Below are 26,531 nucleotides of genomic sequence, written 5' to 3'. Positions count from 1 at the left end.
TGTCCGACAGTCGCGCGCCGCGCGACTGGGAGGTAAACAAACCACTTTTGCTTTCGGCCGCGGGTGTGAAGGACGTGTTCGTCATCGCTCTCTGCCCGCTTCATCGTCGTATGCTTTGTTTATATTGTGTTTTCTACTAATGGTTTTTGTTTGACTTGAAAATGAAACTAAGTAACACACTGTTTTCATTTTCATTACTTAATTATGAACCAACATGGAGTTATCGCCGTAGATGCGGCGATTTCCTCTCTTTTCATGAATTGAACCCTTGAATTATGTCTCGGTGCCGAGGGCGGGCGCGCTCGCGCCGAGTCATGTATTTTGGGCGAAAGTGTGTAATTGAAAGATGTAAGTACTCTTTTCATTATATTTTTGCCCTGTGCGTTCGTTACCGAGAGTGTGATTGCGCTCGGCACGAGCCTTTTAATTTTGTATAATAGAATGCATGAAAGTGGATTCGCAATTGCAATATTCTTTTCATTTTCATGTATTTATTTACATGAAATTTAATTTGGATCAATTTTCGTTCTTACCCGGGAATTGATCCTTACGATTTTTTTATGTGAAAATGAAATCGCAAGTGCAGTATTCTGTTTCATTTTCATATATATTTTATGATAGCATCATATTATTGGATCAAGTTTCCGTTCTTACCCTGGGAATTGATCTTTTCCCCCTTTAAGTTCTATGAAGTGAATCGCAAGGGCAGTATTCTGTTTCATTTTCATATTACTTTTCACTGCTGTGCGGGGTAGGGGAAGCGAAGGTCTGCCAGGAAGTCGTCGGAAAGCTCTCCCGCGACTCCCTTGGTATCCGATTCTTCGTCTTCCTTCCTGCCCCCCGCTCAGCTTCTTCGTTGTATTTTGTATTTGGGGTCTTCCTTGCGTTCGGGGTGGGGCATGTCTTCCCCCCGTGCGTGAGGGAACCCCTCTTACTAATCTATCTATGTTACCGCAGGTGCTACATCCGTGGGAGACGACCTTGGACAGGTATGGACCACCGCGGAGGCAGGGCGTGCCTAGCATCCACGGGCTGCTGCAGCGTCTAGCGAGGTCCTGGGCGGTCTCCACTACTACCACGGCCGCTTATGCTGCTCCCCCCCCTCCTGGTCTACACTCCCCATGCTGTGTCGATGACGCCGTCTGCCGCTACTAGGGCCGCAGCCGTACCGAGGTGAGGTTGCCGCTGCCGCCTGTTTTCTTCGTGTTGCCTGCCCCAGACTTCCGCTGTTCCAGCAGCTCGCCCCTGGACCGGCCGCCAGGACCCAGGTTCCGCTGGCTGCCGATGATTCTACGAGGCGATCGCTGGGCCTGCCGTACCTGCGCTGATGTGATTCCCGCTGTGGCTGGCTGTCCCTTCTGGGTCTACCGCTGCCGCTGTTCCTGCCGCTCCTGAGCTGGTTGCTGTTCCTGTCGCTCCTGGTTCCTGTGCCTGTCCTATGCTGGTCCTGCCCACGGTGTTGTCTTCCCCAGTCCCCAGGCTCCTTCCGGACAGGTGCAGTCGGGCCGTGTTGCTTCGGCAATAGCCCGGCTCCGGCCTGGATGGAGACCTGACGACTGTCCTGCGTGAGCTGACGAGGAAGGGGGAAGAGGAGAAGAGGAAGCTGTCATCTTCTTCTTCATCGTCTGCTGCTGCCTCTTCCCCTTCGACTTCTAAGGCCCATAAGCCGAAGAAGAAGAAGGCTGCCTTCCCCCCTGAAGTAAGCCTCCTTCGGGAACTTCTAAGGGCCCGTCCCACCCCGGTGGGACGGGGGTCCTTCTGCTGGTCCTCCTGCTCCTTCGGGAGCGGGTGGGGCCCGTCTCCCTCCGTAAGGAAGAGATAGAACGGGGACCAGAGGAGTATCGGTTTAGTCTCTGGTACTTCCTCGCCTGGTGCTAGCGGCGATGCGCTACGCCAGGTTCCGGCTCGGTCTCTCGTTCGCGAGAGATCCCGAGTGTACGTTCTCCTCGGGAGACCGTGCAGCCAAGTTTCGGCGCCAGAGTTCGCTCGGCGCCAAGATGCGGCACGGAGCAGAAGGCTGGTGAGAGACGCTCAGGGTGACTCTTGCCAGGCCAGCGGCCGCTCTTGCAGCGACCAGCTGGTAACCCGGGTTTTCCCCCTAAGAAGGCTCCTTCGGGACCTTCTAAGGGCCCGTCTCGCTCCGGCGATTCGGGGAGCTCTTCTGCTGGTCCTCCTGCTCCCTCGGAACAGGGGCCCGTCGTTTTCTTCTACCAAGGAGAAGAAGACGGGGACCAGAGGAGTACCAGCTTTCGGCTGGCACTTCCTCGCCTGGTTCTAGCGGTTCTGCCGCTAAACCAGGATCCGCCTCGGCTTCTCGTTAGCGAGAAGTACCGATTGGATGGTCTCCGCGGGAGACCGTCCAGCCAAAGTCTTGACACTCGAGCTCGCTCGCCACCAAGACCGAAGCGCGGAGCAGAAGACTGGCGAGTGTCGTGCAGACGGACTCTCGCTAGGCCAGTGGACGCTTCTCGCAGCGACCAGCTGGCTGCTCGGGTTGACGTGACCGGTCGCTGACCAACCAGCCACGGGTTGAGGCGAGGAAGGGGTCCCCGCGGTCGTCGGTACCAGCCACGGCTGGTACCAGCGGCTCGACGCGCCGAGGAGGACGCTCGCCGGTCTCACCGCGACAACGAGCCTAGCAGGTCACCTGACGCCGCTCCCATCGGGACCGGGCGGAGACGGTAACCAGCAACAGCTCGCCTGACGCTAGAGATCAGCGTCGACGTTCTCAGCCGAGCCTCTCGCCCCAGGCGAGCGGCAAGGCTAGGGCCTGCTGCTCGATCGCCACTGCGGTTGGTGGACGATCAGCAGCAGCCCTCCAAGCACGCTGGTCCTGCCAGCGAGCTAGGGGGGAGCGTCAGGTCTGCCTCTCCTGTACCTTCAACCTCCTCGGGCTACACCGGGAGGAGCGAGGGCGGTACCTATGAGTGATCGCGAGAGGTGCGCCGCTCGCGAATCCCGCTATGACGCCGTATGGACCAGGCACGGTTCTAGACGCGACCAGGAGCATACGCGCAAGTAGCGGGAGGCGACCGTCAGGGGTCTGCCGCTGTTCCTCCTTCTGAAGGAGGAGTATCTCGGGATCTGTTCTTGTTGGAGGGACTGGACGGTCCTACTCCGCAAGACACGGTTACTCCCGAGATACAGAGGAATTTGCAGAAGTCATTAAGCTGATTTCGTCAGCATAATGACCTTGCGGAGGATTGCCGCTCCCACAGCAGAGCCCCCACGGTCTCTGCTCGAGTCGTTTTGGGGGCCCGAGAGGGAACCCAAACCGACGGTGGGTTTGCCGCGATCGGAGCTTGCCGATTCTGTCTTGAACCAGAGTCTCTCGTCTCCGGACAAGAAGGCTCTCTCAGTTCTGGCCGGTCGATCAAGCTACTTCCACCTCCTCTACTGCGACAGCGGCGTTTCTACGTGTCTTCGGACACCGTATTTAAATACTCCTTCGGTCGCCTGGAGAGGTTTCGACCTCGACGAGGACTGGAATGAGTCGAGGGGACGGTATCGGCTCTCTCCTGTCAGGTGTCGATCAGCCCCACCCAGACGACGTTCACAGTGGCGGCAGACCCTTACCTACAGTGAGAGTTCGTAACCCTCCTCGGGAAAACGTTTTCTCCTGACGATACGTTTTCCCAGACTCTGAGAGGCCATCGCCGCAAGGCGGCGATGGCTGCTCCTACTCTTCTCCAACTGCTAGTTCCACTGGGAAGGCGAGCGAGTATCCAATTCCTCCCCCATTCCCTCTCTCCTTACGGCTACGAGGGAAAGGGGAGGGATCCTACAGAGATTTCTCTGTAGGATTCCACGTTGGGGACTGCGCTACCGGGGGGCCGGGGGGACCTTCGGGTCCTACCTGACGTAAGCCCCGGTCGTTGAGGAGGGATCCTGCCCCATTCTCGATTTCTACGGGAATCGAGAGGACCACCAGCCGATATCGTTTGACGAATTCGGTGGGGGTTTCGCAGACTGCTTAGAATTCTACGGAATTTCTAGCGCATTCAGAGTGTTAGAGTTTCGACGATCTCCAAAACACTTAGGCGAGACCACGGTCCAAAGTGAGCGAGACGGGAATCCCCGATATGTTACACGATAATCGGGAACCTCGCCTATGCTCGAATTCCTGGAATTTCTAGCATTAGGAAGAAGACTGCTGCTGAAAGAAGACTATCTCACAGTAGGCGACCAACCTGGAATAGAGAAGAACGGACGGGAATATCCAAGTTTGGCTTGAACTATCGTCTTAGTATTCTGTTCACCATTGAAGCTTCCTTCGAGGAAGACTTCTTCACTCTCTTTGATAGAGACCGAAGGTTGGTCGATCGCCAATCCTTATTTTGTTTTCTTGAAGGAAAGAATTTAGGTGGAGATCGTTGTCAGAATCCTACAAATATACTACGTAATATTAACCTCGCGACATGATTCTGCTAAGCAGTTGAATGGTCCGAGGGGTAGGCGCATATCCTGGTTATTCTACGGATTGCGACTTAGACGAAAAGTATTCTAATTGAACTGCAACTCGGGTTGCCTGCAACCTCCCAGGAGTTTCCAGTCAATTTTATATACTTATGGTGTTGTCACAACAACACCATTTAAGCTTTTATATTTACCGAAATTCGTTTCGCATAAATATAATTGCTCGAGCATATCTTTTTATGCTCGGTGGTTCTAGCCGAACGCATTCCTTCGTGGAAAGGATTACTTGGCAACTCAGGATGACGAGTCAGCGACAGCTACTGCGTATTGAATTGCCCGAGGCATTTCAGTACAGCTGCCGCTTTGAGATGGACGGTTGGTTATGTAATTTCTCACCTGCTTTGATTGAATACCAACCGTATCTCTGCCCAACAATCACGACTTAAGTCTCTGATTAATGGGGATTCTCGCATACATGAATGACCCATCTACTGCTGTGACGCTAGTATTCATCGTCTTCGGTATTGCGAGAATTTTAAACAGAGATATCTATTCGACTCTCATCTTTCTGTTTACCGCACGGTAACAGAAGTCTGTACAAGTCTCCCGCTGCATCGCACTGCGATAATGCGAATGATTTTGCAGACATCTGAGTTTGTCTTCAAAATATCTCTTATTCGTAGGTGTACAATTGTTCATTGTTCAACCGAATTACGAGATGTGTCAGAAGACATCACCTACTCTCCGACCTGACAGCTCTACTTCCAAATGTTCAGCCCATGAGAAGCAGTTCTTCAGGCGGCTTTCCCCTGTGTTTTCATTACTGAAGAACGCCCCGCTTTCATTGCAACTACGACTTCTCACCGGACAGCAATGAAATAGCGGTTAGCGTTTTCAGTCATTTGTAAGCACAGGTTATGAATCTTGAGAATCCTTCTCTCGATTCATCTGTGAAGACGTAGGTTGCATTCAATATCTACCTTCGTCTTCAACGGTACATAGTGTTGTTTCTACTTAGCTGAGATTCAACAAAAACCATGGGAGATGTTTTACCTTCAGGGACCTCGGTCTCTAGAAGGCAATTGACTTTCGCCTGTTGGGCACATGCCTTAAAGAATCAATCATCCCCATCGCTGTCCAGGCATTGGTGACAAAACAAATACATTATTTGTTTTGATCTCTCGGCATAACCCTTTAAAGGCGAAGGTCACGTGACTTACTCGGATGCTTTGACAACTTGCCTCCTACCGAACGCAGTCAGTCGGCAGCTGTCAGAGCGTCCGAGTCAGTTACGAACTACGCTGTTGACTTAGTTCGGTTGTTACAAGAGCCGAATTCAATTACTTCGTTTAATAGCTTGTCACCAGTACCCATACCATTGACACCCACCATGGAGTGTCGGTGTCCTATCCACTACCGAGAACTTCGCTGCATGGGGATAGGGGAGGATGCGAGAGGACTTCGTGGCAAACGGACAGACCAGTATGGGTACTGGACATCACCGAAGTAGAGAAGAGGGATAGGTCATGCGACTATTTCCTTCTTTTCCTCTGAGGAACTGCATGACTTCTCCTGCGAAGTCAAGCATCCAGGGGATGGGGTATCCGTGACTCTCGATTTCGTACCGAACTTCGTAGCGAAGACTCAGAACCCTTCGGTCCCTGACGATTGGTTCGAGTCGTTCACAATCCCCTCCCTAATGGACTTCACCGCCTTCGATGCGAAGGAGATGCTGCCTTGTCCGCAAGAACTTCTCCGTTGTGGCGCAGGTACTGAAGGCAGGGGTCTCGGTCAACCAGACCACATGCCCTTTCCTTCTACCTTCGGGATATTGCCCCACAGGTCCTTGGATCTTTTTCCTTGGGACCCGTGGTGGCTGCTCAACACGTTGTGTAGCGAACCCAGACCCTCGCAGGCTGAACAGCATCGAGTCCTGGTGTGACCATAAGAATGGATGAGTGAATGAGAGTGTGACTGGCTCCTCTTCCCATCTTTTCTTCCCCTCTTACCTGTGGTTAGAGGGACACGGTCGTCACCCTGAGCTGGATAAGGACAGGATGCAGGTGAGCTACTCAACAGAGCCCCATCGTATCCCTTTCACTAGGGATGGAGCGTATATCCACCACTTCCTCCAACAAGGGGGAGGAAGTGGATGCCAGCTTGAGACAACCCATACTTTATGTTGCCTCTTGCAAACAGGAACAAGTTCTTGCTTGCTGGTACGAAGAGATACGCTTGCCTCTCTCTTAGTACTCGGCCCAGAGGTCTGACCATTGATCCTGCGGTGCACACCCCGATCAATCGGACAGAGGCTTGGATCCCTCCCTCGCTCTTACGACCAGGGAGGCATTCCAGGGATGGACGAACACCAGTCTGTTCATCAAAAGACTCAGATTCCTCCCACAAGAAGTGAGTCTTCCTATTGTTTAAAGGACTGATGGTTTGTATTACGTATCGGAACAAATGACTAATTTGTCGAAAATTGCATTTTTTTTCCTAACTATACAAACCTGAGGTCCTTTACATATAGTCCCTCCTCATGCCACCCCTCACTCTGCGTATTTTGCATGGGCCAAAAGCAAAAGTGATTTGTTTCCGCGCGACTGTCGGACAAGCAGTTAACTACCGTTCTCCCCTTGTTCGAAGCTTACGACCGTTCCAGCTGCCGCTAGCTACTCCCATTGTTAAAGGACCTCAGGTTGTATAGTTTAGGAAAAATGCAATTTTCGACAAATTGTCATGTTTATTCCTTTTCCTTTTTCCATAGTATTTGTATAATAACTGTTTTGAAATATCCCCACCTAATAATTTCACCATATATAATTTGAAATATTATGTTATAATTGAGGACAGACACCTAAAAATGCCTACATGTTGATACTAGAACTAGGTTTTAGGACGTTTTGATACCTACCTACCTACCTGTTACGTGAAATTGTACATTGCATTGCATATTACATACACACTCCCTATATGATCTATACACAACTCAATCCCTCCCCTTTCCAGTATTCACGACTGGCTCTTTACGTTACACCATTTATAATGCATTTCTCACCCATACCAATACCTAGATTAAAGTTTGCCATTATTATTATAAAACCTACATTTAAATATATAGTTTGCCATTATTATTATAAAACCTACATTTAAATTTATTCCATTATACCGTTTTACAGACATTACAATTTACACCTCCCTTCCAGTTTCCTTACTATTAAGCAGTTATGTATGGTTACTTTTAACATTTTACAACACTTCCACACCCTTCAAAGTTAGGTTTATATGTTGCCTCCGGTTAGGCAACATACCCTACTAGGTTTAGTTTGTTAAATGTTGGTTTATCTGCTAGTTTTACTTCCTTGAAGGGGGGTATCTGGTTAGGCTAGGTTGGTTAGTTCTTCAAGGGTGGGTACGGGGGGGCTCTGCCCCCTGGTCAGGCAACAGTCCCTACTAGGTTAAGTTCCCTACTAAATTAGGTTGGTTAGGTTACATTCCCTACTAGGTTAGGTTTGGTTAGGTTACATTCCTTACTAGGTTAGGTTAGGCCTTTAAGGGGGCACCCCCCCCCCCCCCCCCCCCGGTCAGGCAATATTCCCTAATAGGTTAGGTTCCCTACTAGGTTAGGTTAGGTTAGGTTGGTTAGGTTACATTCCTTACTAGGTTAGGTTAGGTCTTCAAGGGGGGGTATGGGGGGGTGAATCCCCCCTGGTCAGGCAACATCCCTACTAGGTTAGGTTGGTTAGGGTACATTCCTTACTAGGTTAGGTTAGACCTTTAAGGGGATCGCCCCCCGGTCAGGCAACAACCCTTCTAGGTTAAGTTCCCTACTAGGTTAGGTTGGTTAGGTTACATTCCTTACTAGGTTAGGCCTTTAAGGGGTTCACCCCCTGGTCAGGCAACATTCCCTACTAGGTTAAGTTCCCTACTAGGTTAAGTTCCCTACTAGGTAAGGTTAGGTTGGTTAGGTTACATTCTCTACTAGGCCCCCCCGGTCAGGCAACATTCCCTACTAGGTTAAGTTCCCTACTAGCTAAGGTTAGGTTACATTCCCTACTAGGCCCCCCTGGTCAGGCAACATTCCCTACTAGGTTAAGTTCCCTACTAGGTTAGGTTAGGTTGGTTAGGTTACATTCCCTACTAGGTTAGGTTGGTTAGGTTACATTCCCTACTAGGTTAGGTTGGTTAGGTTACATTCCTTACTATGTTAGGTTAGGCCTTTAAGGGGGTACAAGGGGCCAAAGCCCCCCCCCGGTCAGGCAACATTCCCTACTAGGTTAGGTTGGTTAGGTTACATTACCTACTAGGTTACCCACTAGGTTAGGTTAGGTTAGGTTGGTTAGGTTACATTACCTACTAAGTTACCTACTAGGTTAGGTTTGGTTAGGTTAAATTCCTTACTAGGTTAGGTTAGGCCTGTAAGGGGCCCCAGTCAGGCAATATTCCCTACTAGGTTAACTTCCCTACTAGGTTAGGTTAGGTTCATTAGGTTACATTCCTTACTAGGTTAGGCTAGGTCTTCAAGGGGGGTTACGGTGGGGCTTCGCCCCCCCGGTCAGGCAACATCCCCTCTAGGTTAAGTTCCCTACTAGGTTAGGTTAGGTTACATTCCTTACTAGGTTAGGTTAGGCCTTTAAGGGGGTACCGCCTCCCCGGTCAGACAACATTTCCTACTAGGTTAAGTTCCCTACTAGGTTATGTTACATCCCCTGCTAGGTTAGGTTATGTTAGGTTGGTTTGGTTCTTTAAGGGGGGGTACAGCAGGGCCAACCCCCCCTGGTCAGGCAACATCCCCTACAAGTTAAATTAGTTTTGTTATATGGTAACCTATGTTTAATTTGGTATTTAGTATTTATTAAAACAACTTTAGGCCCTATTATACATTTACCACCCAGGACTTAAATCCCACCCCCTCCTGGGCCCGTTATGTATGTATTTGTATTAATTCATATTTTGAACCCATCCCACATTTACATTTAGTTCCTTAACTACTCATTTCCTTTTATTACCCTTAAAATTGCCAACTTATTTTGTTAAGTGCTTGTACATTTACCTCAGCCCCACCCTGCCTCAACCAATAGCATCAAAGCATTTTTACTACTCCACCCCACCTCCCCTACCTTGTTTTGTACGGTCCGGCCTCCTACCACCTCCTAACCGTACAACTTCAACACTGTTGAATCTGCCGCCATGACTTCGACTGGTGCATCAACTTCACGCTCGCCCCAGCCCCTCACCAGGGACTCTTTGCCAACTTTATGTAACAATTGTTACTGCCATTTACAAAGATTTCTCTGCTATTAACTCAGGTAATTGTGAACAGACAATCGTTTTTCATGCCAGACCACGGCCTCCTGAGAAAGCAGGCCTTTTGCCCCCATTGAGTTACAAAGATTTCTCTGCCTATTACTCAGGTAATTATGAACGGCTGATATGTTTATGCCAGGAACACGGCCTCCTGAGGAAGCAGGTCTTTTGCCCCCATTGTGGGAATGAGTGCCGCCTAGATTTGCAAAAAAAGTGCTTCAGGTAAATAAATACCTTACGAGTAGTTTGTTGGTTTCTACATGTAACCGTGATATGACCCGGCCCTAGATTAATGGCAATATTATATTATACCTATACCATTTATGACCTACTCCATATTTTCATGTTTTGAGGTTTATAATTGGTATTTTTCCCTCCACGTTTACCTTAAGGTGTGACCGGTCTTATCGATCGCATAGTAAGAAAGCAAAGAAACGCTGTTCTTACTACTTTTCCTTGTTTAAGGGCACTTGGTTCTCTGGGTCCCACCTTGATGTTGAGACAGTTCTGTTCTTTGCATACCTGTATGTGAGTGATTTTTTTTCTTACAAGGTTGCGAGAACAGAACTTGGACTGTCGGACTCAACAATTAATGATTGGGCCAGCTTCTCCCGGGAAGTAAGTATTTTGCTTATCCCCTCGCCGCCCTTTTCCATTCCTACCCCCTCCTTCTCCCTCACTCTCTCTCCCCCCCTCCATCTCTCTCATTCACAACCTGCCTTGTATTATTATGAAATTTACCCTACTTAACTACCTCCCCTAACACTGACTTTTATTTCAGGTCATAGTTGATTGGTGCTTCCAACAGAAGAAGCAAATTGGTGGCCCGGCACAATTGTTGAAATCGATGAGGCGAAGTTTGGGAGAAGAAAATACAATGTAGGTCGCCTCATCGAAGGCCAGTGGGTGTTCGGTGGTATCTGCAGGCAGACCCGGGAGTTTTTCGTTGTTCCCGTACCCGACAGGACGAGTGGGACTCTGCTTGCAGTTATCAAAGAATACATTGTGCCGGATACCACTATTATTTCTGACTGTTGGAGGGCTTATGACTGCCTGGGAGATGAAGGTTATGTCCACTTGACAGTCAACCACTCTATGAACTTTGTGGACCCAGAAACCGGTGCCCATACTAATACAATCGAGAGGAGGTGGAGGGAACTCCGGCAGTCGACTCCAAGATACGGGAGGAGAATGTACAACTTCGTCGGGTACTTGGCTGTTGCCTATTTCAAGCTGCATTTTGAGGAACCCAACACCTGCCTCCACGCATTCTTAAAGGCAGCTGCTGCTTTGTACCCTCCACCCCTTTAAGGTAAGGTCCAAACATTATTCTTATTTATTATTTATTAGGGAAGTGAGTGTTAGGCATTTGCCGAAAGTTATGTTAAGGTGTCTGTTACTATTCAGTTGGGTGCTGCTAAGACAACTCGTAGCTTCCACCTTACCCCGCCCACTCCCTGTGCGTTAATCCCCCCCCCCCCCCCCCCCTTAGTGAACATGTGGCTCCGTGGTGGTTGGGGAGTTCAAACATGGCGGCTGTGTTTACATTTCCCTCACCGTAACGAATACTTGGTACCGTCCTATAGGACCGTTCTTCGGTGACTTAGACTATGGCAATTGACATTTTCTATGTTATTTTAGTTGGTTTACAAGTGTTGTAAGGAATATTTTTTTTGTTTGGTTGGAACTAAACTTTAATTTACCTTTGAGTTTGGTACGGCTATTATGTAACTTTCAAAGGTAAATTACTGCTTAGTTACAGCCGCCCGAATGGATATTACTTTTAAATCTTGTACAGCAACTAAAATAACATAGGAAACAGTCAATTGCCATAGTCTAAGCCACCGCGGATTGCTTCTGTAGAAATACCTAGATCTTGGCCTAGGTACTGGGTATAGGGTAGGTAAGCTATGAAGAAAACTTTAGAGTGAGTGTAGAACGACGAGACGTAACAAACCTAACCAATGCTAGAATGCCATGGCTTGGCCTAACTAGACCTTCCCTTCCTAACTTCACTCGCTAGGGTGCTGTGCCCTGAGCTGGTGTAGGGGGGCTTCACCCCCTTTATCCCCCAAGTAACACCAAAGGTTATTTTTCAGAAGACTCCAGCCATCTCCCTGATTTTGATTTACGTTGTGGTATGGTTACAAACTTACAGCAGTTTTAACCCGACTTTCCAAGGCTATGTTTTCAACAGTTTTTTATGTTCGTGCTCATGTTTTCTCGGACCCGTAGGTAGTGACTGTTGCGAACCAACATCTAGTGAACAATATTGGTGAAATAATTGTCTAGCCATAGGGTAAACAACCGCAGTCGATCGATCGTCATAGCATGGCTCAGCCTTATTCACTTGATATTTAATTGGTGAAACAAGAATACAATTACATCTTTAAGCATACCATTCAAAAGATTGAAGTTTCGTCAACATATTGTGATATATGAAAGCGGCATACGAACTAAAATAAGCATGTGAGCTCTTCGTAAAATATGTTTTCAAGGCAGTTTTGAAATCCAATTTGGCGGCAACCGTGTGACTTGCCGTTCGTAACCACAAACAATCCACCATCTTTCCCAGCCTTCCCAGCACTCATTTGAACAATGTAACGTTTATTGATCTTACTCAAGATTGCAGTTGTAATCAGCACAATAAAACCGTTCACAAGCAAAACTATTGATTTGTTCCAACACGTAATACAAACTATCGATCCTTTACATATGGAATATACTTACAGCAGCAGCTGGACCGGTCGTAAGCTTTCGAACAAAGTGGTTCGGTAGTAACTGCTTGTCCGATGGTCGGGAGTCCTGCCCAACTTTGCTTTCGGCCGCCGTCGGAGACAGACGTGTTTTTCACCACTCTGCCCGCCATCATCGTATGCTTTTCAACCTTCAATTACGAAGTGCTTTTGTGAATGCTCTCTATTTCTGTAGTACTTGGAGTGTGTTTGTAAGTACTTTTAGTTCCTTTTTTCATTGTTTTTGTGATCTTGTGGTGAGTGACCATGGAAAGCCACGAGACAGAGAGACCCCCTGCCCCCCAGCCAGCTGGAGACTATGCCCCGGTGTGGAGGGCCGTAATTGTGGGGCCTTCAGGTCCTTAGAGAATGTGGACCCTCATGCCTTATGTACTTGGTGCCGAGGGCGAGAATGCTCTTGGACCGACACTTTTAATGTATGTGTGTTGTGGTCGGAGAAGCAGTGGGGGCGCTACGAGGGGAAAAAGAGATCGCGTAAACCGGCCAAGGTGTCGTCATAAAGCTCTCCAGCGAAACCTTTGATTACGGGCACTTTTTCTTCTTTCCTCCCTCCTAGCCAGCTCCCTTGTATGGCTCCTTCCCCTTCGGGGGACGTGTTGCATTCCACCTCTTCACTTGACCTGTCGAGTGCAGAGGAGGGGTGCAGCACCCCGACCTGCAGTTTTACTCGAGGTATTCCGTCCGCTTGGGGTGGGAACCCCCCCGGGGCGAGTGGGAACCCCCCCCCCCCCCCACTACCCGACTCTTACCTCCTCAGGTGTGACTGCCGACGCGGGTGGAGACCTCGAGCAGGTCTGATGCTTACTTGGCCTTTTGGGCACTCCCAGCATTCAGGGGCTGCTGTATCACCTGGCCGCTCCGGTGACGCATGGCCCGGTGACGTCCACAACGACGACCGTATTGACGCCTGGGTATGCTGCTCCGCTATGGAGGAGTTATGGAGTTCCATTTGACAACGTCTGTGTGTGTGTGTGAGAGAGAGAGAGAGGAGAGAGAGAGAGAGGGTGTAATTGCTGTATGGATGGTTAACGACTGCATTGGCTGTTAGTGAGTTCTGGCTGGGGTTGTCTGCTGGTAGAGATCAGAGTTCTGAGTTTTTTTTGAGTCAGTCTTTGGTGAGAGGAGAGCTGGTGTTGATAAGTAGTTTGGACAGAAGTTTATTGGAGGAATTGAAAGTCAGCTAAGTTGTGTTTTGTTTGTTGTTTTAGTTGTTGTTTTGTCAGTTGATATTGTTGCTTGAGAGTTGTTCTGCTGTGAGGTCTTTGTTGAGTTGTATGAGAGTTCCTGTTATTATATGTGAGTTGTTGTAGTTGAGGGTTGTTGTTGGTGTTGTTAGTGGGTGTGTATGCCTTGCCTGTTGTTGTTTTTTTGTGTTGGTAATTGTTTGTGCATTGGTCTTTTGTTGTGTTGTTGAGTTTTTGTTGTTATGTGTGAAGTTGTGGTTGTTCCTTGGTTGTTTGCTGTGTTGTTAGGTTGTGGTTATGTTTCTTGTTTGTTGTTGGTTTGTGGCTGTGTTCCTGTTTTGTTGTTGTGTTCCCTTTTTTGTTGTGTTGTTTTGGTTGTGGGTTGTGGTTCTGGGTTGTGGTTGGTATCTCTGTGACCTCGACGGCAGACAGCACAGCAAAGCCCGGAGTATCTGGAGTGTTGGTAAGTATATGTGTTTTTGTTTTTTCGTTTTGTTTTTGTATAGTGTTGGTAGGTACCTACATGTGTTTTGCTTTTTTTGTTTTGTTTTTGTATAGGTGTAGGTCAATTGTCCTGCTGTATTTGTTGTGTTAAGAAGAAAGTGTGACTGAGGGTGGGTTTGGCAGGTGGATCGCTTAGGTTAATGTGGGAAGGGTTTTGCACTTGTTTTTTTTTCTAGCTTGTGATCCCGCCACACCGCCTCACTTGGTATATACGCAGCACGTGACGACAGTGACTCCATCAGCCGCTGTGCAGGCCCCGCTGTCGTTCGTGCTGCGAGAGGAGCCAGCCCCACCGCCTGGTTTTGCAGTCCTCGCCCCAGCCCCTGACCTCGAGTGCCCAAAGAACTCACCGCTTGACCAGCCATCAGTACCAGTTTCTGTCATCGCCGCTCCAGTTCCAGATCCTGCCGTCTCTGTTCCTGCCCGTGGTGTTGCTGCTCCCACTGCAGGTTTCTCCAGACAGGTGCAGCTGGGCCGTGTTGCTTTGGCAACTGCCCCAGCTCCGTCCTGGATGGAGGACCTGATGACGGTCCAGAGGAAGCTGACGAAGAAGAGGTCCAAGAAGAGGAAGGTGTCGTTGTCGTCGTCTTCTTCGTCGTCTTCTTCGTCGTCTCTGCTGCCGCCTCTTCCCCTTCGACTTCCAAGGCCCCACAGCCGAGGAAGAAGAAGGTGGCCTCCCCCTCAAGAAGTCTCGCTCAGAGACTTCTAAGGGTCTGAGTTGGGACTTCCGCTGGTCCTTCTGTTCCTTCGGGAACAGGGCCCGTCTCTCCCTCAATGGCGTGATTGGTTTGGTGTTTGCTTCTCACCTCGGTGGTCACGGATTCGATTCTCGGCCATTCCATTGAGGAGTGAAAGATGTGTATTTCTGGTGATAGAAGTTCACTCTCTACGTGGTTTGGAAGTCACGTAAAGCCGTTTGTCCCGTTGCTGAATAACCACTGGTTCCATTCAATGCAAAAACACCATACAAACAAGCAAGGAAGAAGAAGACAGGGACCGGAGGGGTATCGACTACCACCGGTACCTCTTCTCCTGGTGCCAGAGGCTCTGCCTCTGCACCGGGAATCGTCTCGCCGCTCGATTGCGAGCGGTAACGAGTGTACGGTCACCTGCCAGTGACCGTGCAGCTGGGGTCCAGACCGCTGAACCTGCTCACCGGCAGGACCCAGACACGGAGCGGAAGACTGATGGCAGTCGCTCAGGCGACTCCTGCCAGACCAGCGATTGCTCTCGCTGCGATTCCCCAGTTCCCAGGGTTGACGCGATGGTCCCACTGGACAGTCCGCAGGCTAAGGCTAGGAAGAGGTCCCCCCGGTCACCAGGCCCAGTCTCAGCTGGGCCGCCCAGGTACTGTGACGCGTCGAGAGAACGGTGCACGCTCCCACCACCGCGCCAGTGGACTTTACTGGTCTCCCGACCGTCGCTCCCACCGGGACCAGACGGATCACTTGACAGGTAGTCGCTCTCCTGACACTCGGGACCATCGCTACTGTCCTTGGTCCAGCGGTTCTCCCCAGGGAGACCGTGGGACTGGACCTGCAGCTTGATCGCCACCACAGGTTGGCGATCGCCTGCAGTCCCCCCAGCCCACCAGCTATACTGGTAGGCATGGGGGGAGCATCAGGTCTTCCTCTCCTATCCCTTCAACCTCCTCAGGCTACACTGGGAGGAGGGGGGCGATTAGGAGTGACTGTGAGGAGTGCGCTCCTCACGGTCCCGCCACGAAGGCCTATGAGCCTGGCACCGTCTTCGGACCGAGCAGATCGTAAGCCCAAGTTGTTGGAGGAGACCACGAGAAGTCTGACGTGGTTCCTCCTGCGGAAGGAGGAGGATCTTGGGAGGTGTTCTCCCTAGATGGATTTGACAGTCCATCTCCTCAGGATGCGATCACCCCTGAGATCCAGATGTCGTTTGCGGAGGTCATTGCGCTGGTTCGTCAGCACAACGACCTTGGGGAAGGATTGGTGCTCCCTCCCTCCGAGCCTCCATGGAGGCTGGAGTCGTTCTGGGGACCTAAGAAGGAACCTAGGATGACGGTGGGTCTGCCCCGGTCCTCCTTGGCCCCCTAGATGCTGACCCCTTGGCGTGGGTAGGGGGCTTAGGGACCAGCAGCTGGGCTCTGATGCCTGGTGGGGTTGCTTTCTCAGTGGTCCTTGGGGCCCAGCTGCTGATCCAACTAAATTAGTCAGAACTTTTCTTTCTTTCTGCAATTTTTTCATTCTTACTACATCCTTCTCCTTCATGTAATTTTTATTAGCATTTCGGATTAATTATGTGGAATTTTCCACTTTTGTTAAATTTTACTGCGTAGGTGAGTCTGAGAAGGGATCGTGTTTTGGAAGGGGTTTGCATTCGAAGCCAATTGTGGGAGTTGTGGTGGTTGAGTCGCCACCTGATATGGTTTGGACCCAAGAGGTAGTGATGGGACCCTCCCATTGCTACCTTGAGGGCAGAACCATCTCCAAACATCAGCCCATCGGAATCCAGGTGGGGTTGGTGTTTGGGATGGGACTCCTGGCTTTTGTCCGGAAGCCCACCAATACGTTTAGAGTGGGGAGTCGGTCCCCATTAGTGGGGGCAGAACTCCCAGCAGGCGGATAGGCTTATACCTGGGCCACTGCAAGGGTATTGGCGCTATCCCGTAAGGGTAGGGTATGGGGTGGACCATTGGGAGTCGACTCTCACTTGTGCCATTGGTGGAGAATTTGAATACCTGACTGACCCATGATACCCTCTTGATATAACCAAGCAGTCTACAAATATATTTGAATTTATGGATATCGACCAATGTTTGCCCTCCCCTGGATCTGATGACTTAACGGCACTGGCGACAACTTCAGGCATGGACACGGATATGAGCTCGGCTATCACAAAGAACCATGCACCGAGATACCAGGGTGCTATTAAAACTGGTGGATGTGACATGAACAATAGAGTGCTTTATTGCACTAATGCAAGCCTTTCGTTGGACTACGAGTGCTTCCATAGTGTCGCAAAACAGTTTGGTAAGGTGGAGAGGATTAAGATGCTTCTAGAAAAAGACAAGCAGTCTTTTTCTGCATACATTAGATTTTCCTCTCCCCAAGAAGCTAGTGAGGCACAAATGAAATTAAATGGCCACATTCTAAATGACACACTTTTAAGCACCAAGGTGTTTTCTGTGAGGAATTTGAACGATGAGCCATTCGATTTTGTTCCTAAGAACGAAGAATGTGGACCAGCATGTGGACCCCAACATATACCAGGACACTTCCTCCCCCTATATGGCATTTGCCAGTTATAAAGAGGGAAGGGAAAATTTCATTAAGGCAGCAGAATGTATTGAGAACAAAGTGGGTTCTATTCCTATCAGTAATCTGAAACGATATGGAAAGAACTTACTCATAAAAGCAGGCAATGAGACGCAAGCTATTTTGTTATCAAAGTTTCAACCCCCAAAAAGTGGAAATATTGAGGCTATAACATCGCACAGATTCTTTAACACGCTGAAAGGGGTAGTTTATTCCAGAGACTTGCATGTCTTTAATGAGGAGATTCTCCTAAAGTGCCCTCCTTGTGTATCTCATGTAAAAAAATTGGGAGGGGATGCAGCTATGCTTTTAACTTTCTCCTCCAATTACTTGCACGATACCATCAATGTTGGCCATGAGAGGATGCAAGTCAAAAAATATAAAAGAAACCCTAAACAATGTCGCAAATGTTTCGAATATGGCCACATTCAAGACTCATGTGGAAACAATAAGAGATGTTTTGTGTGCTCAGCCGAGCATGACAATCTGGACAAAAGTGAAGCAGCCCGTTATTGTTTCCAGTGCAAGGGTGATCATTCTCCAAACAGTAGGACTTGCCTCAGATACAGGTTTGATCAAGATGTGTTGGCAGTGGCTGATAATGAACATCTCAGCATCAGTGCAGCAAAGCGTGTGGTAATGGGGGCTAACAAGAGTGACAACTCTACCTATGCTTCTGTAATAAAGTTGATGAAGAGTTCTAGCAATGAGAGGCCACCAGTAATAGAATCTAACAGTAAGCATGGGAAACCTGTTTCTCCTTGCACAGGAAATAATAATCGGAAACTTATGTCAGCAAGTGCTTTGAAGTCCAATACTAAAAATTGTTCTTCCAAAAGCATGGACAATTTATCCTCACAAGCTGATACAAATGTAACGGTTGCAAATTCAGCCCCTAAGCAAAGTTTGCAAACTTCCACAAATAATAATATCACCAAGAAGCAACCAAAGGAGTGGTCCAAACTAGAGAGATCAATTATCACAGTTGCTAAGAAACATGATAAAACTAAAGCTGCGCCCACCAGGAAGCGTATAAGAAACTCATCCCCGAATAATGAAAGTTTTATCATAAAAACTTCAAATGGGTACAGTGTTCTGGAAGAGATCTCTCCGCCAAGGAAGATAGTTCCGAAAGCAGATCCAGTTCAGAGACATGCGAGTTCTCATCAGTCTTGCCGCCCCAAGACTAATAGCAGTAGTGATGCACATAATCACAGTAAAAATCCTGAGCATCAGCCTCGAATTCAGAAAGCTGTTTGTCAGCCAAGAACCCTGATCTCTGATAAAGATGAAAAGGGATCAAGAAAACAATCTCTTATTAAGGAGAATTTTCCTCTCCACCCTAGGATCAGTACTTCCCCTCCAAAGAGTGGGAAGTAGTACATTACCACCTTAACATTCAAGTTCGATGTCCTTCAGTGGAACTGTAAGGGTCTCAGAGCCCGGATAGAAGACTTTAAAGTTTTAATGCATGAATTCAATCCAGGGATTGTATGCCTACAGGAGACTATGTTAGGTAACTCTCCTTATAATCCTGGACTTGATTATGCTATTTTTAACTCTTTTCCCCCAATTGGTGATCGTGCCCATGGAGGTGCTGCAATTATTGTTAATAAATCTTTGCAGCACTCCACAATACAATTAAATACAACTCTACAAGCTGTTGCTGTCTCAGTCATATTAGACAAAAGGATAACGGTTTGTTCATTATACCTCCCACCAGACCTTTCTTTTAACATTGGAGATATTCAGTCCTAGATTAACCAACTTCCCACTCCTTTTCTCTTATTAGGAGATTTCAATGCCCACAACCCCCTTTGGGGAAGTCGGTGTTTAGACAGCAAAGGGAAAATAATCGAGGACCTTATTGACACGAATGATATCGCCCTATATAATAATGGGTCAATGACCTTCCACAGCATTCATAATAATCATCTCTCTGGACTGGACCTTAGTATGTCCTCAACAAATATGCACCTTGACTTTAACTGGTCTGTTAATGAAGATTTGAATGGAAGTGATCATTACCCGATCCATCTGAAATATGTTGTAAATGCTCCATCTGAAACATTACCTAAGTGGAAGGTAGAGGATGCTGACTGGGACAAGTTCAGTAAAGGAGTCAATCTAGATAGGGAGTTTGAGTCATTTCATTCTCACCTGGATGCCTATGACTACTTCATTGAATCCACTCTGAAGAGTGCTAAGGGCTCGATTCCCAAGACAAAAGGTAAACCTCGTAGTCCTGCAGTTCCCTGGTGGCATAAGACATGTGGTATTCTGAGGAAAGTCACTAGGAAGTGCTACCAACAATACAAAGCTAGTGGCTCCCCTCAGTCTAAATTAATCTATAATCGTGCGTTAGCCAAGCAGCGGCGCTTTTACAAGAAAGCTAAAAGAGAAAGTTGGCTTTACTATATCAATGGAATCAATTCCAAAACTCCATTGAGAGTGGTGTGGCGCAAAGTCAGGAAACTAAGTGGAAAATTGGTTGCGTCACCATTACCCTCATTAAAAGTCAATAACACTCTGATCACAGAGCCCACTGAAGTTGCCAATGAGCTGGGAAAACACTTTTCTCAAGTTTCCAGCCCTGACAATTATTCTCTAGAATTTCAAAGAATTCGGAATGCCGAAATTACTCTGAAATTTGAATCTGGAAAATCTGAACCATACAATCACAAATTTTCCTTAAGAGAATTTTGGGAGGCACTCTCTTCAACTGAATCAACAGCTCCAGGGGGTGATTCAGTTTTATATGAAATGATTAAACACCTCCCAGATGATGCCAAAAAGTATCTACTCAAGATTATAAACAAAATATGGAAAACTGGAATTTTACCCAAGGACTGGAAAATATCCATAATTGTTCCCATAAAAAAGCCTAATAAAGACGCTTCCCAAGCCACCAGCTATAGACCAATAGCTCTTACCAGCTGTGTGTGTAAGCTGATGGAAAAAATTATAAACACCAGATTAGTTTGGCACCTGGAAACAAAAGGACTAATATCTCCATTTCAATTTGGTTTCAGGAAAAATCGTTCCACCCTTGATCCCTTGCTGAGGCTGACCAATCAAATCCAGCAAGGATTTGACAAACGATGTCAGACTATTGGTGTATTTTTCGACCTTGAGAAAGCATATGACACTACTTGGAGAATTGGTATCATAAAACAATTGCACAAGATGGGGACATATGTGGAAGAATGATTAAATTTTTATATTCCTTTTTAACAGAGAGATTTTTAAAGGTTAGAGTGGGCAACACTCTCTCCCAACCTTTTGTGCAGGTGGAGGGAGTTCCACAAGGAAGCGTTTTAAGTGTAACACTTTTTTCAGTGGCAATAAACAGTATAGTCCAACAAATATCATCCCCTGTTAAATGCTCACTTTTTGTTGATGACCTTGCAATATACTGCACAGGATATGATGCCTTGTCAGTATGTAAACATCTGCAAAAGTCTGTTAATGCCATTACAAAGTGGGCTGATGATAATGGTTTTAAATTCTCCTCTAAAACAGTTTCTGTAAGATTTACTAGGTGCCAGCGTGTGGAAGAGGTTTCCACACTTAGTTTAAAAGGATCTATCATTCCTTATGAAAATGAAGTGAAATTTTTGGGAATGACCATTGACCAGAAATTGACATGGGCCAGCCACATAAATGCCTTAAAGATTAAAGTTAAACAATCTCCGAATATTGTAAAGGTTGTTTCTGGATTTAGTTGGGGAGCTGATAAAAAATCCCTGCCGAGACTATATGACTCGTTGTGTAGATCCAAGCTAGACTATGGCTGTCAGATTTATTCCTCAGCTTGTCAAACCAGGCTGAAGGAACTAGACGTTGTACACAATATGGGGCCGAGAATATGCTCAGGAGCTTTTAGAACTTTGCCTGTTGAAAGCATATATGTTGATACTAACCAACTTCCCTTTGATCTGAGAAGGCAAGAACTAGGATTAAGGTATGTGGCTAGAATTAAAAGTGCTCCCAAAAATCTCTCCTTCCAGGTGCTGAGGGAAGCAGACTCACGGGTCTTTTCTGGTATAAGAGCCTCTAGACCATTCCAAGTTAGACTAAATGAAGATGTTAGGGGTAATCATCTTAAATCCCAGAAAGTCATAGAAGTAAAACATCCTGTGTATCCTCCATGGCTTATTCCAGAAGCATCCGTGTGCAAAAAAGCATTTAACAAAAAAGGCTGTCCTGAGGAAGAGATTAGGGGAAAATTCTTGGAGCACGAAACTGTCCATACTATTGTGACAAAAATATATACAGATGGATCAAAGTCAAGTAGTGGTGTTGGCTGTTATCCTTGGTGATACAGCATATACAGCTAAACTTCCTGACTTTGCATCCATATTCACAGCAGAATTAACAGCCATAGTCTCTGCCCTGGATATAGTTGTTCAAAGTAGCGACACTAATTCTGTCATTTACTCGGATTCCGAAAGCACTTTAGAATCTATTAAAAAATTCAATAGCTTCCATCCGTTAGTTCAAAAAGTTCAGGAATCGCTCCTCCATTTGTATTATTTGCGTAAATCTGTCTCTTTCTGTTGGGTCCCTTCACATGTGGGGATTTGCGGAAACGAGATGGCAGATAGGGAAGCAAAAGCTGCTAGTGTCTCCTCAGAAACAGCCTTTAGTAAAGTGCCTCATACAGATCTAAAAGGTCCTTTTAGGTCTTATATTTTAAGCAAATGGCAAGAAAGATGGACTTCTCCTCATCTTGCCAATAATAGAAAGTACAGAAATATTAGAAATAATATATTGCCGTGGTCTTCGTCTTGCCAGTCTGATAGGCGAACAGAAATAGTTTTAAGCAGACTGAGGATTGGGCACACTCATTTGACCCATCAGTTTATTTTAGAAGGGGGCAACCTCCCAGAGTGTGCTTGCGGTGGCGAGATGCTAACAGTGGAGCACATTCTGGTTGCTTGCCCCAGATATTTTAACCAGAGAGAGAGATATCTTAGGGGTAAATCCCTTTGTGATATTTTGGGAGATGAAGCAGATATTTCTGCTCTCATCTCCTTTTTAAAGTTTATAAACATTTTTAATAACATTTAATTGTTTTTTATCTATCACATCCATAGATATATATATTTATTTATTAAGCATTTTCTTCATTCATTCATTTTTCATAAGGTAATTTATATATGAGCCATTTTCTTCATACACTTATTAACTCATTTATAATGTAATTTATTTACTCTTATTTACGCTGAATGGCTTCTTTGGCCCCAGTGCCTGGGCTTTTGCCCTAAAACTCATACATCCATCCATCCGGTCCTCCTTGGCTGACGGTGTGCTGGGCCAAGTGAACACTCTCGTCTCCGGACAGGAGGGATTGCTTAGGTCTGGCAGGTCGACCAAGCTGCTTCCCCCTCCTCTACCACGACAGCGGCGTTTCTACGTGCCATTGGAGGACACACTGCCGCCCAAGCAGGTTAACCTGGAGATAGCTAGGCTAACTCCGGGTGTGCCTCTCCATCACCTGCTGTCCAAGAATCTCTGGTTCTCGCAGCAAGAGGCACAGGCCTTGGAAGCGACTGCCATGGCAGCATTCCAAGCAGTCTCCTGGCTGGATCTGTGGTCCCTCACAGTGTCCAGAATCGCTTCCTCCTTGGGACACATCACTCCCGAAGGGGGACCCGGCGTTCGGGAGACTGTGTCAATCTGGAGGTAGGGCCATTTCCTACCTGGCCCACCAGACGGCCAACCTGTGGGCCGACCTGGTACTGAGACGTCGGGACACAGTCCTCGCTCAAGTGACCAGGTCGGCAGGGCGTGAGGCAGCGCTGGGTCTTAGGAACGGACCGTTGCTGGGCTCCTCCTCTCTCTTCCCTAGAGAGATGGTGGACGCTGCGGTGGAACAGCGGGGCACTGAAGACAGTGACCACCTAGTACACCAGGCAGTCTCAAAGGCTTCTGGGCAGTCTTGAGTCACTGCGGCCAAGCCTCGGAGCTTGGCTAGCTCTTCCTCTGCGGCCAAGACGTCTTCCTCGTCGAGGCCGAGAGGAAAGACCCAGCCTTCAACTTCTTCTGTAAGGAACGAGCGTCAGCCCTCCTCCCAGACCACCTTCTCCCAAGGAGGATCCAGGAAGAGGAAGTCGAAGAAGGGGAAATGCTAGGGATGGTGTTCCCCCTCACCTGCTGCCAGAAGTGGGGGGGTGCCTGGCGAGCCATTGGGCAACTTGGCAGCACTACGGAGCTAAGACCTGGATAGTGGATGTCCTTCGGGAGGGATATCTACTACTCTTTGAGTCGCGGCCACCCCTCACTTCACACCCGGTCCATCTATAGACGTACGTTCCCGGTTCTGCCAGGGACGTAGCACTTCGGCAAGAAGTGGAGGCCATGCTGAGCAAGCGAGCTGTGGAGGTCGTACGAGATCAGTCGCCGGGCTTCTACAGCTGACTTTTCCTGGTGGAGAAGTCATCGGGGGGCTGGCGCCCGATGATAGATCTCTCTCCCTTGAACCGATTCATTCGCCAGACTCTGTTCACGATGGAAACAGCACGCTCCGTGCTCGATTCCATCAGGGAGAACGACTTCATGCTTTCGGTAGACCTGAAGGATGCGTATTTCCAAATACCCATCCACCAGTCCTCCAGGAAGTACCTCCGCTTCATCCTCGACGGGATGGTGTACCAATTCAGGGCACTTTGCTTCGGTCTCTCAACCATCCCACAGGTGTTCACTCTGGTGTCAGCTTGGGCCCATTCGGTCGGAATACGTCTCTTGAGGTATCTTGCCGATTGACTGGTCCGCTCGCAGTTGCTGCAGGACAGGGATCGACTCCTCGGATTCTGCCGCAATCTGGGGATTGTGATGAACTTCGTGAAGTCAGATTTCGAGCCTAAGCAGAGGATGAAGTACCTGGGCATGCTGATTTACTCGGTAGCAGGACAAGTCCTCCCCGCAGACTCGCGGATCAGCAGGTTCAGGGAGGCAGCTGGAGCAGTGGCAGGTCGTGATCAGTCACCTATCATCTCTAGAGAAGTTAGTTCCTCACGGGCGTCTTTACCTGCGATCTCTTCAGCGGAGGCTAAAGGAGTTTTGGTCACAGGCAAGAGACCCGCCATACCTCCCTGTCCCTCTCACAGAGGAGGTGAGGCAGGACCTAGCCTGGTGGCTGGACGACAGGAACCTCGTAATAGGAGTGCCTCTTCTCACTCCCCCTCCGGAGATGCTGCTGTTCTCAGACGCATCGACCGAGGGTTGGGGCTCACACCTGGAGGAGTTGCTGATTGCAGGTGTGTGGGAACATTACGACAGCACCTTCACATCAACGTCCTGGAGCTCAAGGCGGCATTCCTCGCACTCCAAGAGTTCCAGGAATAAGTGATGGGACACTCAGTGGTGTTGATGAGTGACAACACCACGGTAGTGGCATACGTCAACAAACGGGGGCCTGGTGTCCTTCCCGTTGCACCAGTTGACGATGCAGGTGCACTAGTGGGCAGTAGCCCACTCAGTAGAGCTGTCAGCCAGATACATTCCAGGCAATAGGAACGTAGTGGCAGACAAGCTCAGCCATTGGAATCAGGTGATCGGGACCGAATGATCTATTCACCCAGACGTGGCGGAAAGGCTCTTTGACCTGTGGGGCCGTCCAGTCGTGGATCTGTTCGCCACCCAGCACAACTGAAAACTCGAGGTTTTCTTCTCAGTTGTGCCGGACCCATGGGCAGCTGCATAGGACGCTCTTCAACACCCGTGGGACAACCTCTTCGTATACGCCTTTCCCCCGTTCTGTCTGATTCGCAAGGTGATCAGCAGGGTGCTGGTCACCAGCAATCTTCGGATGATTCTAGTGGCACCCAAATGGCCTCAGGCCGTTTGGTATCCGGACCTGCTGGCTCTTCTTTCCGAGGCACCGCGAGAGATTCCCCCTTGGCACAACCTCCTGTGCCAACCACACGTGGAACAGTACCACCGAGCGGTTCGGTCCCTGTGTCATCACAGCTGGCAGTTATCCACCATCTCTTGTGAGCGAGAGGCTTTTCTCGCCAATCAGCAACAGAGATGGCAGGGTACCTCTGACAGTCCTCTGCAGCAGCGTACCAGGGGAAGTGGTCCGTCTTCTGTGGTTGGTGGTCACTCCACTCAGAGCCACTCTTCAGCAGGTAGCGAATTTCCTCTTCTTCCTTCGCCGAGAGAAGCTCCTCTCCGTCTCCGCAGTTAAAGGCTACAGAGCCGCTCTGGCCCTAGTCCTTAAACTGCGAGGAGTGGACATTTGCACTTCCATGGAAATCTCACTCCTGATGAAGAGCTTCGAGAGGTCTGGCCCATCAGGGAACTCAGGCCCCTGGGGTGGATGTGACTCTTGTACTCAGGAGCTTGACTTGCAGACCTTTCGAGCCGTTCCAGGAGTCGTCAGACAGGGATCTGACCCTCAATACCGTCTTTCTGCTGGCCCTGGCATTGGCGAAGAGAGTAGGGGAACTTCATGGTCTTTCCTTCGATGTTAAGCACTTGCGGGGATGGGGATCGGTGACGCTTGATTTCGTCCAGGACTTCGTAGCGAAGACTCAGAACCCTTCGGTCCCTGATGACTGGTTCGAGTCCTTCATGATCCCCTCCCTGAAAGACTTCACCAACAGTGATGCGGATGAGATGCTGCATTGTCCTGTGAGGGTGCTACGGCGCTATCTGAAGAAAACTCGCCACCTCAGGCCTGAGTGTTGATGCCTCTTCATTAGCACCGGGGTTACCAAGAAAGAAGTGTCCAAGAACGCTATTTCTTCCTGGCTTCATGAGGTAATCTGGAAGCCATACTCTTCAGACAGGAGTGACGACACCAGTACCCTTCATCCGAGAGCCCACAAAGTCAGCGGTATTGGTCCAACCCTTGCATTCCACAAGAACTTGTTATTGGCACAGGTACTGAAGGCAGGGGTTTGGTCCAACCAGACCACCTTCACCTCCTCCTACCTTCAGAATATTGCCTACAGGTCTTTGGACACTTTTTCCTTTGGACCCGTGGTGGCTGCTCAACAAGTTGTGTAGCTTACCCAGCTCCCTTGCCTAACAAGATAGCATCTCATCCTTGTGAGACTGCATGA

The 26,531-nt window shown here is 48.5% G+C and overlaps 1 long non-coding RNA gene across 2 annotated transcripts in view; it reads left to right on the top strand.

The window, feature by feature from the left end:
* LOC135213516 (uncharacterized) overlaps positions 1–26,531 on the top strand; it is a 116,441-nt gene that overhangs the window by 5,560 nt on the left and 84,350 nt on the right. For both annotated transcript variants that reach the window (XR_010314150.1, XR_010314151.1), the window contains exon 2: positions 10,505–11,035. This is a non-coding gene — a long non-coding RNA (uncharacterized LOC135213516). The remainder of the gene's footprint in view (positions 1–10,504; positions 11,036–26,531) is intronic.

Source organism: Macrobrachium nipponense, chromosome 43, assembly GCF_015104395.2.
Source record: "Macrobrachium nipponense isolate FS-2020 chromosome 43, ASM1510439v2, whole genome shotgun sequence".
Lineage (NCBI taxonomy): Eukaryota > Metazoa > Arthropoda > Malacostraca > Decapoda > Palaemonidae > Macrobrachium > Macrobrachium nipponense.
This window is presented reverse-complemented; position numbering and strand designations above follow the sequence as displayed.